This window comes from Salmo trutta, chromosome 14, assembly GCF_901001165.1.
Source record: "Salmo trutta chromosome 14, fSalTru1.1, whole genome shotgun sequence".
Taxonomy (NCBI): domain Eukaryota; kingdom Metazoa; phylum Chordata; class Actinopteri; order Salmoniformes; family Salmonidae; genus Salmo; species Salmo trutta.
In genome coordinates, this window is record NC_042970.1 from 72,007,912 (window position 1) to 72,024,105 (window position 16,194).

Sequence of the window (16,194 nt, forward strand, 5' to 3'; positions counted from 1 at the left end):
TCAGTAAAGGCTGCAGAGATGGCTGTCCTTCTGGAAGGTTCTCCCATCTCCACAGAGGAACTCTGGAGCTCTGTCAGTGACCATCGGGTTCTTGGTCACTTCCCTGACCAAGGTCCTTCTCCCACGATTGCTCAGTTTGGCCGGGCGGCCAGCTCTAGGAAGAGTCTTGGTGGTTCCAAACTTCTTCCATTTAAGAATGATGGCGGTCACTGTGTTCTTGGGCCCCTCAATGATGCAGAAATGTTTTGGTACCCTTCCCAAGATCTGTGTCTCGACACAATCCTGTCTCGGAGCTCTACGGACAATTCCTTTGACCTCATGGCTTGGTTTTTGCTCTGACATTCACTGTCAACTGTGGGACCTTATATAAACAGGTTTGTGCCAGTCCAAATCATGTCCAATCAATTGAATTGACCCCAGGTGGACTCCAATCAAGTTGCAGAAACATCTCAAGGATGATCAATGGAAACAGGATGCACCTGAGCTCAATTTAGAGTCTCATAGCAAAGTGTCTGAATACTCTGTTTTTTGTATTTTATAAATTTGCTAACATTTCTAAAAACCTGTTTTCGCATTGTCATTATGGGGTATTGTGTGTAGAATGATGAGGAAATGTTTTTATTTAATCCATTTTAGAATAAGGCTGTAACGTAACAACATGTTGGAAAAAGGGAAGGGTTCTGAATACTTTCTGAATGGACTGTATCTGCAAGGTCCCTCAGTCGAGCAGTGAATTACAAACACAGATTCAACCACAATGACCAGGGAAGTTTTCCAATACCTCACAAAGGGCTCATATTGGTAGATGGGTAAAAAAAATAAAAGCTGACATTGAATATCCCTTTGTGCATGGTCAAGTTGTTAATTACACTTTGGATGGTATATCAATACACTCAGTCACTACAAAGATACAGGTGTCCTTCTTAACTCAGTTGCCGGAGAGATAGGAAACCGCTCAGGGATTTCACCATGAGACCAATGGTGACTGAAACAGTTACAGAGTTTAATGGCTGTGATAGTAGAAAATTCAGGATGGATCAACAACATTGTAGTTACTCCACAATACTAACCTAATTGACAGAGTGAAAAAAAGGAAGCCTGTACAGAATAAAAATATTCCAAAACATGCATCATGTTTGCAACAAGGCACTAAAGCAATATTGCAAAACATTTGGCAAAGCAATTCACTTTTTGTCCTGAATACAAAGTGTTATGTTTGGGGCAAATCACAAAAAACACATCACTGAGTACCACTCTCCATATTTTCAAGCATGGTGGTGGCTGCATCATGTTATGGGTATGCTTGTAATCATTAAGGACTGGGGAGTTATTCAAAATAAAAAATAAACGGAATGGAGCTAAGCACACGCAAAATCCAAGAGGCAAACCTGGTTCAGTCAGCTTTCCACCAGACACTGGGAGATGAATTCACCTTTCAACAAGAAAATAACCTAAAACACAAGGCAAATCTACAGTAGTTGCCTACCAAGAAGACAGTGAATGTTCCTGAATGGCAGAGTTACAGTTTTGACTTAAATGTACTTGAAAATCTATTTCAAGACCTGAAAATAGTTTAGCAATGATCAAGAAACTACTTGACAGAACATTAAGAATTTTGAAAAGAATAATGGGCAAATGTTGCACAATCCAGGTGTGGAAAGCTCTTAGAGACTTACCCAGAAAGAATCTCAGATGTAATCACTGCCAAAGGTGCTCCTACAATGTTTTGACCCAGGGGTGTGAATACTTATGTAAATGAAATATTTCTGTATTACATTTTCAATACATTTGCAAACAAACATACCCCCCCCCCCCACCCCACCCCCACACACACGTCACCACCTGTGTCTTCAGTTCAATGCTTATTGACTTAAAGGAAAACTCCACTCAAAAACGATCTTTTGGTATTTCTTCATTAGTCCACTATTGATACAGTCACAACATGTTATTCATGTCAGCAGTCAAGTTTTCAAGATATTGGACTTCCAAGAAGCAAGGTGTCACCGGCCACCTCATCATGACGATGTGACCGGTCATTTTGAGTGGAGTTTCCTTATAAAATGGACTTCCTCGTCCGAAAACCTTTCAATAGGAATCAAGTTACGGACGCTCCATCTCTCTCCTCCTGTCATTGCTTCCCTCAGGGTACTTGGCAGACAGACAGACAGACAGACAGACAGACAGACAGACAGACAGACAGACAGACAGACAGACAGACAGGCAGGCAGGCAGGCAGGCAGGCAGGCAGGCAGGCAGGCAGGCAGGCAACAGCAACAGCTAGCTAACAGAGAGAAAGGTGGATGTTTGCTTAAGCAAAGATTAGCTCAGGGATCATTGCTTTAGCCTCCTTGAGGAGCACCGCCTCCACCTTCCTGGGGGTTCTCTCTCTCTCTCTCTCTCTCTCTCTCTCTCTCTACTCATTAGAGAGAAAGAAACAGGGGATGATGTGCGATAGAGCAGGATGAGAGGGGGAATTAGATTCTCTGACATCTTCGCTAATTGAGCTGCCTCCTTTGTGGCCGGCCCCGGCCTGCCAACTTTTAATTTGTCACTAATCAAATCAATATGATGCCTTTCTGCCTGACGATTTGCCCTACGACCAACCAGAGAAGAGGAGGCATGGATTTTGGGAGTTCTATCTGAATCATAGCAGCCAATGACCTATGAACTCTGAATGGTGCCTTTCTGCCAGACAACCACCCGGGAAAAGAGGAGAGGGGGCATCTCGATTGAATCCTGGGGTCCTGTATAAATCGTAACAGCCTACGACCTTTCAACTGCTTTGGGGCCGTATTGCGTAAGATGAAGGAAGACAAAAGTCTGACAACCAACCGGAGAGAGGAAAGGTGCATCTTGATTGGTTCGCAGGCGTCTGTATGCATCACAGCAGCCTGTAACCTCTGACCTATGAACCCTGAAGCGAGTCGTAAGGGAAAGGAAGATAAAGGGGCCCACTGTATGTAATGGAGGTGAGTGTAATGCATTGAGAGGTATAGACGGCGGCCGGCAGACAGAATCCCTCCGTATGACGATTGAATGTCTCCCATTTCAGGCCCTCAGACAGATGAACTGAGCAATATTTGTTCACTACATGACCTAGCTTGGTTAAGTGCCTACCTGGCGAGGATACAGGACATTGAGACATCCATGGGAGGGAGGAGGGAGAGAGGCTGGAGAGGGCACCGCTGCTAAAGTGCTGGAGGAGAGGAGGGAGGCTGTCAACAACACTGACCCCCCCCCGAGGTGGTCCAGCTGGGGTTATCTACATGATGTCTCTCATGACGTCTGAGGCCCCCCTCTCCTCTCCTGCAGCTGCTGCCCCCTCGGCTCCTCTCCTCTCATATCAAATCCTTCCTGGTCTTCTTCTTCTCCTCTCTCTCTCCTCCTCCTTTCCTCTCCTCCAGCTGCTGCTCCCTCTGCTCTGCTCACACCACAATGGCCTCCAGGCCAGATCACACTGAATCTCTCCTCTCCATCACGCTCATCATCATCAACACACTCCCAGTTCCCTACTAACAACTCACTAACTCATCATCATCATCATCATCAACACACTCCCAGTTCCCTACTAACAACTCAGTAACTCATCATCATCATCAACACACTCCCAGTTCCCTACTAACAACTCACTAACTCATCATCATCAACACACTCCCAGTTCCCTACTAACAACTCACTAACTCATCATCATCATCAACACACTCCCAGTTCCCTACTAACAACTCACTAATTCATCATCATCATCATCATCAACACACTCCCAGTTCCCTACTAACAACTCACTAACTCATCATCATCAACACACTCCCAGTTCCCTACTAACAACTCACTAACTCATCATCATCATCAACACACTCCCAGTTCCCTACTAACAACTCACTAACTCATCATCATCATCAACACACTCCCAGTTCCCTACTAACAACTCACTAACTCATCATCATCATCATCATCAACACACTCCCAGTTCCCTACTAACAACTCACTAACTCATCATCATCAACACACTCCCAGTTCCCTACTAACAACTCACTAACTCATCATCATCATCAACACACTCCCAGTTCCCTACTAACAACTCACTAACTCATCATCATCATCATCAACACACTCCCAGTTCCCTACTAACAACTCACTAACTCATCATCATCAACACACTCCCAGTTCCCTACTAACAACTCACTAACTCATCATCATCATCATCATCAACACACTCCCAGTTCCCTACTAACAACTCACTAACTCATCATCATCAACACACTCCCAGTTCCCTACTAACAACTCACTAACTCATCATCATCATCAACACACTCCCAGTTCCCTACTAACAACTCACTAACTCATCATCATCATCATCATCAACACACTCCCAGTTCCCTACTAACAACTCACTAACTCATCATCATCAACACACTCCCAGTTCCCTACTAACAACTCACTAACTCATCATCATCAACACACTCCCAGTTCCCTACTAACAACTCACTAATTCATCATCATCATCAACACACTCCCAGTTCCCTACTAACAACTCACTAACTCATCATCATCATCATCAACACACTCCCAGTTCCCTACTAACAACTCACTAACTCATCAATAACTTCCCTTTCTTTCCAGGTCTGCATGCAAACAGCAGACTAGGGTGATGTGAATGTTTAAAGATACTGTAGATCTCTATTGACAGTTTCCATATTATAATCTAACTCCTTCCGATTCACCTTGATGAGTTAAGCATCATCAATGTTTCATATTTCCCCCATCAACAGTGAAAATAAGCCCAGGGCTGAATCACTTCTCAAACAGAAAGCCTAAGGCGACAAAGGTCCTAAAACCCTTAAGGTAGGACAATGGGTTGTTATGACGAGCTTGTCTTGATGGACACCCCGCCACAGTGCCACTGTTGAGCAGCATGTAACAGGTAATCAGATTTAAGTAATTTAATTTAAGTGGCAATGGAGTGATTTTAACACCAATTGTAAAATATGTGAATTGTGTGACTTGGTTTGTGTACGTGTTTCTTAATGTTTTAACACTGTATTAATTAATTAGTTTACTGCAGCACAGTACAGCACCTCTCATCTCAAGTAAGTGGAATTATAAACAGCTACTCTAATGCAAGGTGGTATATTATGTAGTGGCACAGTATTCATTTATGAACGGAATCGTTTCCCTCCATCTCTTGGCCTCCCCATTAATACATGGGCATTAACAGACTTTATTAACACCCTGTTAATTAATTGTTGTTTAACACGCTGCAGGGTGGCCACGGTGGCTTTTTACGGGGCAGAGACCCTGCATGTGTCCCAAGTGGTACACTATATCCTATAGGTCTCTGGTCAAATGTAGTGCACTATATAGGGAATGGCATGACATTTGGGATGCATAACCTGGATGTCCACTGGTGGCAGCGGTGGGATCCAATCCCCATAAGCCCCCTTGCAGATCATCAGGCCCTGGAAAGATGATGCCCTTGAGGACAGGACAAATGGATGGCCTGCATTCACATCCATAAATTCACAGCTTTTCTAACTATCTCATTCATCATACGCCACACACTCTCTCTCGGCAGCGGCCCAAAACCCCCATCTCTCTCCCACCTCCCACCCCCCAGGTTTGCTACCTAGCAAATGCAACAGACAGAGAGAGAGATATTGGGGACAGTGTATGACCGTATGATGACGCGAGACCTCCATTTCACCTTGGAATGCCTGAATCGCTTGGCTGAGGGAACAATATTGTCTCTACAATAGATGGATACATTTTATTACTGCATCCCAAAAGGCATCCTATTCCCCATGGGCTCTGGTCAAAAGAAGTGGACAGTATAGAGAATAGGGTACCATTTGGGAAGCTACAGTATACCTCCACACTTCTCCTAACGGATTCTCTAGTCACCATATGTTTGAATTTATTCAGGTATTTAGAGAGATAGGCTAGAGAAGCAAACGGTGCCATATTGGGTGGTCAAATAATTCACTTTCTGCGTGTCTGAGGATTATCGGAGAGTTCAAAGGCAATGCAGAATACATTATGTCTTCATCCCAAATGGCATCGCATTTCCTAAATAGTGCACTACTTTCCACCAGAGCCTTATAGGCCCTGGTTAAAAGAAGTGCACTATGTAGGGGATAGGGTGCCATTTGGGATGAAATCTAAAGCAACACCTGGAGAGGGAATGTAAAGACACAAACAGGACAAGGTACAAAACACAGGTTTGGCGTCAAGGTGCAGGTTGGGATACATATGATGATTTCATTGCATAAATTGAATGTCTCTTTTTTTCTCCCTTGATCTCTTGTTCCTTCCTCTCCCTCTCCCTCTCTCTGACTGCAAATTAATTTATGGACAAAAGACAATAGCAGACGGTCTGAATAAAGTAAAATGTATTTCATTTCCAACGAATTTTACGTCATTTCAACCTATTCCACCATTTCAATATTAATTATGTTATCTCTGAAATCCATCTTAATTAGTCTTTGCAATACGGGTCTGGCAGCTGGCTCATAGAATATACTGAAAGAAAGGTCCAGCCTAGTGTTTAGTGAAAACGACAGAAGGACAATCGGCTGTCTCATGACCGCCCCCAAGTGGCCACTATGTGTATTGCAGCAAAGGGAAACGGACAAGTAAAACCGGTGGAAGAGGAGCATCAATAGAACAGACTGATTCACTACCCATTTATCATACGATACGAGTTGGACTGGAGACAACATGAATGCCAATTTCATACCCTCTGAATGAAACAGCAAACTAGATATTGTATATGAATATATTACCATGAATTTTTATATGTAGAATATTTGAATACATTGAATATGTGAATAACCTTCATAACTCTTCCTCAACCTGTACACAAATACAACTGACTTTGACCCTGATTAACGTTAACATTTGACCCTGATTAAGATGACGGACAGGCCAAATGGTAGGAAGGTTTACTAAAGCTTCCCTCACTTCATTTATATGTGTTAAGTTGAATGTTTTTCTCGCTAATGCCTCCAGGTTAAAATAAATCTGCAGGATTTAATACCACCTGCCATAATGTGCCATTCCCACCATTGTATTACGACGCACAAGCACATTTTAGTCCCCTAGGCTGCGCTGCGATGATGACATGTACAGGTACTTTGGAATATTGTCAGAGGAATAAGAATTAAGGCGTGGTGGTGCAGTAGACAATTTTTCATAGATAATGCTTTGACACTACTATGATGAACTGTTTTATGATAACCATGTTTGTTGAGAATGTGGAAGTAGCTTACTGTCATTTCTGGTTAACTTCCTTTAGTAAATAATATCATAGAGAATACCATAGAGAACTCCCAAAATACTTTGTAGAACTCTCAAACTTTCAGATCCATATTCATATCCATACAGAACAGACATCACAAACCCAGGCACGGAAACATCTCAGTGCCGAGTCTCTTTTATACGTAGATAAAGGAGGCCAAGATAGCAGACTTTTTGTTTCAGTATTAATGTATTCCATTTGTTGCTAGTATGAGTGCAAATCCCTCTACTGGCATTCTTATGGGTGCTGCTCCCCACGACATACGGTGCTGTGTGTGTCTGCCATCAGGGGTTTCCGACCTCTGGCACCCAAACCCAGCATGTGGTTGCAGGGGCGTCATGGACACCAAAAATCTGAAGGGTCACAAAGCTGTGGCCCCCGTCCATAAATTGGGGAATTTTGTATTTTTCAAACACCTGAAACAGCTTTTTCCTGCCATCTAGAGCCATAATCATTATGCTTAATTCTACGTAAAAAAATATGCATATTTTTCTGCATATCGAAGCATGCCTCTTGAGCGGTCTATGTTTCTTTTTTAAAGAAACTAAATTTGCATCTCTGTTAAAATCTGGGTAAAAGATTGAAAGGAATTTCATTTGGAGTTTCTCCTATTCTTCTCTGCAGATTCCCTCAAGCTCTGTCAGGTTGGATGAGGAGCGTTCCTGCACAGCTATTTTCAGGTCTATCCAGAGATATTCGATCGGGTTGAAGTCCGGGATCTGGTTGGGCCACTCAAGGACATTCAGAGACTTGTCCCGAAGCCACTCCTGAGTTGTCTTGGCTCTGTGCTTATGGTCGTTGTCCTGTTGGAAGGTGAACCTTCACCCCAGTCTGATATACTGAGTGCTCTGGAGCAGGTTTTCATCAAGGATCTCTCCGTACTTTGCTCTGTTCATCTTTCCCTCGATCCTAACTAGTCTCCCAGTCCCTTCCGCTGAAAAACATTCCCACAGCATGATGCTGCCATCACCATGCTTCACAGTAGGGATGGTATTGGCCAGGTAGTGAGCGGTGCCTGCTTTCCTCCAGACGTGACACTTGGCATTCAGGCCAAAGAGTTCAATGTTGGTTTCATCAGACCAAAGAATCTTGTTTCTCATGACCTGAGAGTCCTTTAGGTGCATTTTGGCAAACTCACCCGAATACGCAATTTGACCGGGCGGCCAGCCCTTGGAAGAGTCTTGGTTGTTCCAAACTTCTTCTATTTAATAATAATGGAGATCGCTGTGTTCTTGGGGACCTTCAATGCTGCAGAAATGTTTTGGTACCCTTCCCAAGATCTGTGCCTCGACACAATCGTCTAGGAGCTCTACGGACAATTCCTTCGACCTCATGGCTTGGTTTTTGCTCTGATATGCACTGTCAACTGTGGGATCTTATATAGACAGGTGTATGCCTTTCCAAATCATGTCCAATGAATTGAATTTACCACAGGTGGACTCCAATCAAGTTGCAGAAACATCTCAAGGATGTTAGATGCACCTGAGATCAATTTTCAGTCTCATAGCAAAAGGTCTGAATACTTATGTAAATAAGGTATTTCTGTTTTTTTTATCTTTCATAAATATGCTAACATTCCTAAAAACCTGTTTTCGCTTTGTCATTATGGGGTATTGTGTGTACATTGATGAGGGAAAATGTATTTAATTCATCCTAGAATAAGGCTGTAACATAACAAAATGTGGAAAAAGTGAATGGGTCTGAATACTTTTCGAATGCACTGTATATCCCTTTCATACAAAGATGTTTTTCTGCCAAGTTTACCATACCACCAACTTTCTTTATATCTGAAAGGTATTGCCGGTATCAAAGATTAAACTTTTATTTCCGCCTAACAAGCTAGCAATAATTTCGGTAATGTTGAAAAGTGGCACGTGTAACCGACGTGAAATGGCTAGTTAGTCAGAGGTGGTGCGCGCTAATAACGTTTCAATCGGTGACGTCACTCGCTCTGAGACGTGAAGTGGTTGTTCCCCTTGTGTTGCAAGGGCCGCGGCTTTTGTGGCGCGATGGGTAACGATGCTTCGTGGGTGTCAGTTGTTGATGTGTGCAAAGGTCCCTGGTTCGAGCCCAGGTTGGGACGGAACCTACACTGTTACACATGCACTACCCTCTTAAACTCCTGATGGTTGCTAGGCAGCTCAAGTTTTACCATCCTGGCAGTTCTAAACTTGCAAAGCATGTCACTTCGCCCATCTATTCACATAGCCCACCACTAAGCATGCACTGTTTTCTTTACCTCAACTTGATGGATCCATAAAGAACTGAAGACGAAAATATTGGAATAAAGTAGGCTAATGCAATTGAAGGCACGTATTCATTTTTTTGCTTAGTGAAACTCCCAGTCATCCAATCCACACAGTGTGTGTGGTCAACTAGATTATCATTTCAGAACCGTTTTGATTGGGACAGAGTCATTATGCTGATTTGTGACAAGCGTGAATATAGGTTTGGATATTAGCTAGGCTACAATTAGGCCGGGAAAATGTTACTTCCTGATCATCTTGTCTAGTTGGCTCATTTATTAGGACATTTTGCCACGTTATGTATTTTAACATGTATTCTTTCTCTTTACTCGAAGTCGCTTAGTAGCCTAGGCCTACTCCCAAACAAAAGCCTGTGACTTCATTGACTTGTCTGATAATCAATCAATGTGATTTTGTTTCACTGAATATCTGTCTGTATAGGCTATTTGGTTAAATGGTTTCTGTCTGGGCAAATAAGTGGATGTGGTGTAGCTCATTTATTTGTTTGATCATCTATCACTGATCAGAAACATTTAGCATGTTACATACATACATTAGCAATAATCAGTGGCGACCCGTCATTCCGGGCTATTTTGAGCCCCACATTTTTAGGGGGCTTTCCTGTTTTGCATGTTATTTTGGCATCAATACGAGTCACATATCAGTTTGCAGTGTAAAAATATATACATATACAAAATTGAGTTAATAAAGTTGTATACAAACATAGTCTCTTTTTTGATTTCTTGAGTAAGGCAGCTCCAAAATGCAGGTGTTTCAGACTAGCTCAGTGCTTTCTGTGGTGGTGGGGCAAGCCAGCAGTAAATACAGTGTTGCGCCGTGATTGGCTCAGTGTTCTGTCACTCATGGGGACATTACGTCACTGCCAAGTCTAAGGGTAGACCTAAAAAATTCTAGCCCCTTGAGTGCTGCCATAGAGTTACATTATAAGTGCCCATCCAAGAAGGCTTAAGGTCATTGGCCACAGATAAAATGACATCAAATCATGTTATATCTACAGTAGCTTTGATTCGTACTGGTCATGTCAACATCATACTTTCAAAATCTTAGCTAGCATGCATCATCATGAACCAAGTCGACAATCTACTGGCAAATCCTTTTTAATCCTTGTCATATGAAGATAAATAATGAAGAGAAATTATACATAAAACATATCGGTGCTTATCGGCCATTGGACATAAACATTACACAACAACTTGGAAACCGCAAATTCAACAATGAGTGGTTTGGAAGGAATCTTTTGCTAACTGCAAGCACTGCAAAGCAATCAGCCTGCTATTCAGTGGAGTGGCTGTGTGGTCCCAAATCTAAGATTACGTGCCTCTTTTCCTAGTTTAAAATGATAAACATTCAACATCGGCCATGCTGTCAATGAAGAATGATTTGTGCCTCGCTCAATATAACGGTTAACTCTGAACTGCAAAATCTGACTTTGGTGAGTTCAAGACAACTGGGAACTTGGGAAAGACTAGCTACGACTGGGAAAATAGCTTTTTGAACTTTCATCCAACGCTGAATGGTAAACTCGGAACTCGGGCCTCTTTATAGAGCTACGACGTGAAGATCATGATTCAACTTTTTTTTTCTTCGAGTTCCCAGTTGTCTTGAAAGTATCATAAATCCAGATAATGCCAGATTTGCCCACGAAGGACCGCCGTGCCACCTTCCTGTTCAAGTGAGCAGGGCACAACAAGGTGAGTACAAAAATGTGTCACAGTATCTAACGAAGGTGGCGCCCCTCCTCGGTCGGGCGGCGCCCGGCGGTCGTCGTCGCCGGCCTATTAGCTGCCACCGATCATTGTTTCTGTGTCTTTTGGTTTTGTCTGTCTATCCCGCACCTGTTTTGTGTCTGTAATTAGTGGGGGGTTAGTTAGTGTGCATTTTCAGTTGGGATTCTTGTGCGGGATTGTCTATCTGTCGCTAGAGGACAGGGGTTAATTAGCGCTGGCTTTATATTAAGCGTGTTACTGTTCTGTACGGTGTTTGCCGGGCTGCGCCCCGTGCGTTAAACGTTTCCGTACGATTCTCCTGTTTTGGGTGTTATGCGCACCCTGTGCTTTTTTTCGGACGCCTTATTGTCTACGGTGGAAATAAACTTTTGATCTACCGGACCTCAGTCTCCTGCATTTGACTCTGCTCCTTTCCTGCTCCTAAGAGTAAACGTGACAAAATGTATTGTATGCTGCTGCATACAGTGGGGGAAAAAAGTATTTGATCCCCTGCTGATTTTGTACGTTTGCCCACTTAGAAAGAAATGATCCGTCTATAATTTTAATAGTAGGTTTATTTGAACAGACAGAATAACAACAAAAAAATCCAGAAAAACGCATGTCAAAAATGTTATAAAATGATTAGCATTTTAATGAGGGAAATAAGTATTTGACCCCTCTGCAAAACATGACTTAGTACTTGGTGGCAAAACCCTTGTTGGCAATCACAGAGGTCAGACGTTTCTTGTAGTTGGCCACCAGGTTTGCACACATCTCAGGAGGGATTTTGTCCCACTCCTCTTTGCAGATCTTCTCCAAGTCATTAAGGTTTCGAGGCTGATGTTTGGCAACTCGAACCTTCAGCTCCCTCCACAGATTTTCTATGGGATTAAGGTCTGGAGACTGGCTAGGCCACTCCAGGACCTTAATGTGCTTCTTCTTGAGCCACTCCTTTGTTGCCTTGGCCGTGGGTTTTGGGTCATTGTCATGCTGGAATACCCATCCACGACCCATTTTCAATGCCCTGACTGAGGGAAGGAGGTTCTCACCCAAGATTTGACGGTACATGGCCCCGTCCATCGTCCCTTTGATGCGGTGAAGTTGTCCTGTCCCCTTAGCATAAAAACACCCCCAAAGCATAATGTTTCCACCTCCATGTTTGACGGTGGAGATGGTGTTCTTGGGGTCATAGGCAGCATTCCTCCTCCTCCAAACACGGCGAGTTGAGTTGATGCCAAAGAGCTCCATTTTGGTCTCATCTGACCACTGCACTTTCACCAGTTGTCCTCTGAGTCATTCAGATGTTCATTGGCAAACTTCAGACGGGCATGTATATGTATTCTTGAGCAGGGGGACCTTGCAGGCGCTGCAGGATTTCAGTCCTTCACTGTGTAGTGTGTTACCAATTGTTTTCTTGGTGATTATGGTCCCAGCTGCCTTGAGATCATTGACAAGATCCTCCCGTGTAGTTCTGGGCTGATTCCTCACCGTTCTCATGATCATTGCAACCCCACGAGGTGAGATCTTGCATGGAGCCCCAGGCCGAGGGAGATTGACAGTTCTTTTGTGTTTCTTCCATTTGCGAATAATCGCACCAAATGTTGTCACCTTCTCACCAAGCTGCTTGGCGATGATCTTGTAGCCCATTCCAGCCTTGTGTAGGTCTACAATCTTGTCCCTGACATCCTTGGAGAGCTCTTTAGTCTTGGCCATGGTGGAGAGTTTGGAATCTGATTGATTGATTGCTTCTGTGGACAGGTGTCTTTTTTACAGGTAACAAGCTGCAGTTAGGAACACTCCCTTTAAGAGTGTGCTCCTAATCTCAGCTCGTTACCTGTATAAAAGACACCTGGGAGCCAGAAATCTTTCTGATTGAGAGGGGGTCAAATACTTATTTCCCTCATTAAAATGCTAATCAATTTATAACATTTCTGACATGCGTTTTTCTGGATATTTTTGTTGTTATTCTGTCTCTCACTGTTCAAATAAACCTACCATTAAAATTATAGACTGATCCTTTCTTTGTCAGTGGGCAAACGTACAAAATCAGCAGAGGATCAAATCCTTTTTCCCCCACTGTAAATGACATGATATGTATACTGTAGCTAAGTAATACTAAGTGTATGTTGTGTAGTAAGCTGTTAGTAGCCCATGTGCCTCACCCTAATAATTTGGTTTATTTTCACCTACTGTTCTGACTTGGTGGTGCACATGTAGCCTTTAACCTGTTTTTGAGAAATGTAATCATTGAATATTGTAACAGCTTTCATTGTCTGCTTATATGCCCCCTTTCTTTATCCTACGGTTCTGACTTGGTGTACAGGGAGAACACTATAAGAATGGCCGATGTTCTGAATTATGTTGCTGTACATTTCAAAAGTGCTGAGAAAATAGTTATGACTACGTCCGTCCTAGCACGCTCATTAATATCTTAATCGAAATTACGGATTGCCTCTTAACCACTCTTCATCCCCTTATGCCATAGTTTGTACATCTCAATTATCAGTAGAAGACACATTTGTTAAAGCAAATCAGCCATATCAGTAATTTTTTTTAAAGGCAGTAAATGAGGCTGAATGAACTGTTTCACTGCCAGACAAGACTCCGCTGATAGCCAGGTGTAGCAGTGGTAAGGAGTTGGGACTGCTGTTGGGACTGCTTTTGAGACAGCTTTATGTAGGCCCTAACAGTTTGTGGGCAGCGTTTGTCACTGTTATAGTGCAATTAATGTATTGTTCAGTGTTGTTTAGTGTTTAACCCAACCAAGATTTACATGCTAAAATCGCCATTGGAAATAATGTAGCCTAAACCAAGAGTAGACCTAGGCCTATTATTTTGCTCGACAAGCAACTCCAAAAGCCTGCAGAGGTTGTGAAATATGAACAAGACTCACATGCTTTTAAAAATGGGATTGCTATTATTTTCTATTGGTATCATGACAAATATATGACCAAACGCCTGCTCCCTAACAAAGTGGAGTGAGGGGAGGAAAAAGATGAAATGCGGATCAAAAAAGCATGGGCTTGGACTCCATTTCAAAAGATAATTTATATGACAGCGATTCCAGACGTTACAGCCAAAATACAGTAAATCCTATGTGAAAGCAGTTTTATTCAGTACATTTAGTTATTGCTTGCATTTCTAAAGTCTACCAAACTTACCAGCAGGCATGCCAGCTAAGATAGTTAGACAAGCAAGCTACACTAACTTGATTGATAGCCTGATATGACTTATTGGTAGCTAGTTATGAAGTTGATAACCTATCTGGGCTAGCTAAAGCCAACTTCATAAAATTGCTAAGTGGCTAGTAATCTTTTTACTTTTTTTACAGAACAAATCTGAGGGGGCATGTGCCTCTGTGTGATTGGTTGCTATTGTGCTCAAACGGTGCCACCTTGGATCACAGCACAGACCAGCAGCTGGGGGTTTCATCATTCCTGATTTCATGGTTTCTATTGGTCCTGCCAAAACATTGTGGAATTTAGCTTCCAGGTCAAGAGAGAACGAAGAGTTCATTGGGGGCAACTGATTATAATAATACACTCGATACTTTGATAAAGCCAGAAAGATAATGCCTCTCTTTAGTTGGTTGATATTTACTGTGAGCAAATAGAACTGACCCTGTATCCACCTCCAGGACGACCCTGAACTTCTCATCATGGCCTTGTCATGATCATGCACCCTTGCTAAGTGGTGTAAAACACCTCATCTCTCCTCTCTCTTTATCTCGCTCTCTGAGCTTGGACACCCGTGTCCCAGCCCTCCCTGGGCTTCAAAGCAAAACAGCAACAAAGACTTTGGTTGTCCTCTTTACGCGGCCAGCGCATAGTGTTGTGAACCCATGAGGGAGCAAGACAGTCTCTGTGCACTTAGCCCATATAACATTGTCATAGTGCATTGCGTGCTGCTACCCAGCACTTTGGCGCAGATGCATTAGCTGTACCCTTCTACACCAAGTCTGGCGTAGGCTGCTAGGTTCACAACAAGCGGGCTCTGGGGTAGGAGACGTTGGGATGTCTGTGTCCCATCTGTGAGGTGCAGTGGACAGCGACAGATATCCCACATCGTGTAGTGGGAAAGTGCTGCTTTTAGTTGTAAAAATAGCCACCAAAGACCAAGCCACCAGGCGATGCAGACAAATGTCAAAGATGTGTCCGTTAAGAAAATAATTTTATGGGTGCCTTTGCAGGAGACTGGATCTAGGACTTTTTGTTGTGCTCCACTTTCAATGAATCCAACACAAGTTACAGCAGACTCATTACAGTACAGAAACATCATCCATTCCCACTGGGGCACACCCTTCCAAACCATCCATGAATAGGATCACTCAATATTTCATGGAATGGCAGCATCGTGGGGCAACACACCATCTGCAGAAGGCATGAGGGACTTCCGTTGGAGCTGACTGTAAAAGACCTGCCATGATTGACACTTTCAGCCATTTGCTTCCCATTTCCCTCTGTCTTCCTGCCTACACGGGCAATCGGGCAATTTTATTTTCTTGACATGACCAGACCAGGAAATCCTCCACCGAGTTACAGCGTATATAACCAAGGACCCATATACAAGCAATTCAGCCTCACTTGATGCTAGTGAATAAACGCTGGACTGAAAGTCTACTTTGCATTACAAAATAGGCCTTTTCTTGAAACTGTAGCTTAAAATGCTTTAGAAGAGGTAGAAAGCTGCTACCTGCCTGCTCACACTAAGTAATTACTACAGTGCCCGAGGGCAAGAGAGAGGGAAGGTTTTAGACTTAATTTAGTGTGAATCCAGTAATTCATTACCCACATCTGGGGCAGCTAATTGGGGAGGTCAATCCTCCAGACCCATTTTCAGAATTCAGTAAAATAATTGTGGAGACAACTGAATCCTAGGAACACTGGCTCAAATTGCCATTTTGCATCTACGCAGCTTAACTTCAAGA